The sequence below is a fragment of the Schistocerca gregaria genome, chromosome 2, assembly GCF_023897955.1.
Source record: "Schistocerca gregaria isolate iqSchGreg1 chromosome 2, iqSchGreg1.2, whole genome shotgun sequence".
Taxonomy (NCBI): Eukaryota; Metazoa; Arthropoda; class Insecta; order Orthoptera; family Acrididae; genus Schistocerca; species Schistocerca gregaria.
In genome coordinates, this window is record NC_064921.1 from 323451621 (window position 1) to 323454505 (window position 2885).

At 43.4% G+C, this 2885-nt stretch overlaps 1 non-coding gene across 1 annotated transcript; it reads left to right on the plus strand.

The window, feature by feature from the left end:
• Window positions 1-2478: 2478 nt before the first annotated feature.
• Trnae-cuc (transfer RNA glutamic acid (anticodon CUC)) lies at window positions 2479-2552 on the plus strand. Its single transcript has one exon. It is a non-coding gene; the product is annotated as a tRNA-Glu (tRNA).
• The last annotated feature ends 333 nt before the right edge of the window (window positions 2553-2885 follow it).

Here is a 2885-nt window from a genome sequence, read left to right on the forward strand (position 1 = left end):
TGTTATGGACTTGTAAATAATAAATTTCAGCTATCAGTCGTCGTTTTTAAATCTTATTGGCAGATCTAGATTTCAGCTAGAAACTAGCCAGCTTCAATGTGCTACCATTTTATATCAATGCATGTAATGTCTGTTGGTCGGGCCTCGTTCAAAGTTCATTGAATACTCTTTGAACTGTGAACGAAGCCTGACCAATAGGCATTACATCCATTGATCAAAAATGGTAGTGCATTGAAGATGGCTAGTGTCCAGCTGAAATCTAGATCTGCCAATAAAATTTCAAAAGGACGACTGATAGCTGAAATCTATTATTTACATGTTTAACAGTTTCTTCCCATCTATCTTTTCGTCCTGTCTTTTGGCTTTACGCTCCCAAGCCTTATGCGCAAAACGCTGGCAGTTAAACATTGTGTTGGCGACAGTGTTACTTTAGATGCCACTGCTTTCAAAGTCTGTAACACTCCTTACCTGACGTGAATATTTTTTCATCCACAGGTGTCCCAGTCACACCTATTTTTTGTAGATGTGTCACAGCCCAAAGTGCTGTGGGAAGATCCTCAGGGTTCTCCATTCACAACCTTCGCGTAAAATCAGGAGTAACTCCCTGCACGAACACATCCAAAGCCTTACCCTCTGTCTCCTTAACTAGCACTCTATATGCCCCTAGACTTCGGTTTAAATTGTATATCTGTACGTTTATCTTCTGAATCCCGTCGCAATACTCCACTGTTTAATTTGCTTCCTGTGTCTATGTGTTCAACTTATCCCTTAAGATTCAGGCACTATTATGTTCCCTGAACCTCTTCTGTAACCTCTCAGCTAATTTCGAAAATGTGTACACTGCTTAAAGCATCATAACACAAAGCATCACTCAGCTTGGCCATCCGCAAACTCCCCTCCTCCAACCAATTAGGAAACTTGGCTGTGACCTGGACAGCACTTGTAAACACATTCATATCCTTTGGTACTTTACTGGAGAAAAGAGTTATCACGTTTATGGTAGAGGGATCCAGAGAAATACAAGAAACAGTTACCTCAGTTTTCAGTCATCGACTTTTGAGCTGGATTGTTGTAACGACTGCAGTGCTGTACGACCACGTGAAATATATGCTTTCTGCTGCTCATTTGCTGCTATTAGTTTGTTAATTTGTTCTGTCAAGACTCTTACTGCGTCACTAGTTGCGGTTAACTGTATTTCTGGTATTCTCCCATGCAGTTACCTGTAAACAGCAAATCCCAACTAAGATCTAACTCAATTACAGCAGCTAATCATAACTCAGCAACACTCTGAACAGTCTTTTGCTTCATGACGATATCATCTGTAGGTGGCACATGTTACGGGTATGAACTTATCACAAGGTGTGGTATGACCCATGAAATTACAAATAATTGTGAGAATCATTCCCCCTAAAATGAGGCAGGTCTACAGCCTCAGTAGGTTTCTCAAATGAAACTTTCCAGTCACTGAGCCTTATTCTGGACGTGGTACACCAACACACCCCCAATAAGCACTAGTGTTTGCTGTCCATTCACCCCACAACTGCTACAGGTGTTGGCTGCTGGTGGGCTGCTGAAAACGAAGTTCACTGAAACTCGCAACAGCCCTTATGTCAGCACTTCTGATACCAAATTACGGGAGCCACCACAACCAACTGGGTGTTCATGATGGTTGTGACATGTTGATTGACGCTTTGGCAGACGCTGTAACTGAAGGATCAATTGTAGGACATGTTTATTTAGTAATTTTACAATCCAGACAGCATCTCCCGTTCTCTGCTAGGTCCTGGCGGACGACCCCCACTTATGTCTGTTTTGGTCCTCTGACTGGACATCTCAGAAGACACAGAAATGCTCAATTACTCCTGCGGCTCCTACTGACTTCCCACATTTCATTGTGGAGTTGTCAAACGCCATGATGACTGACGGTGTTGCCTTAGCAGGTACTGCAAGTTGCTATGGTGTTGGCTGTCGTGATAACTGATTCTGCTGTCCATCAGTTAACTGTATTCTTCTGATGTCATGCTGTTCGCTGATCCCGACCTAACTTCAGCATGCTGGATCAGAGGCTGAGATGTTAGAGCAAGTCGTACCCCAGCTCGGCCTCACGGTGACAATCTCCTGAGTGGCTCATCTGTGGCAGTTGTTGTTCCAGTCCTGAAGATGACTCCTGACAGCCCACAAAGATGTAGTGCTTCTCGTCCAATAAGTAGTGAATATGTACCGAATAACTGGAACGATCATGCGCAAATCGTTACCGAAACATAATCAGAGAACTGAGAGCGAGTGAGGTGACTACCATTGATCACACTGATGAAGTGATTAAAGGCCTTTCGGCTGGCGTATTTAGGGAAAGTGTGTTTTGCTATTAGATATCATTCGTAATAATTAAACAATCATCCTATATTTCTAGCTGTCAACTGTCTATTCCACTGCAACATTTGCTTAATAATTCTTTTTGGTTCATTAGCCATCTTGTCCGCCTTCGGTAGCTGAGTGGTCAGAGCGAAGGAATCTCAATCCTTAGGGCCCGGGTTCGATTCCCGGCTGGGTCGAAGATCTTCTCCGCTCAGGGACCGGGTGTTGAGTTGTCCTAATCATCACCATTTCATCCCCATCGACGATCAAGTCACCGAAATGGCGTCAAATCGAACGACTTGCACCCGACGGGAGGCCCTAGTCACAGGACATTTACAGTTACATTAGCCATCTTGACAAACCACAGTGAATGAAGTTGTGAAGGGAATCATGTTTCTTGCATTACATTACAGAGGTGCATCAAGGTTCCCATGAGGTATTTCGGAAATTACCTTTTCGTCTGTCAACTTTAATCCGTTAAGAAAGACATATTGAGCCCAACATGCGAGGAAATCCTGAATACAGTTACC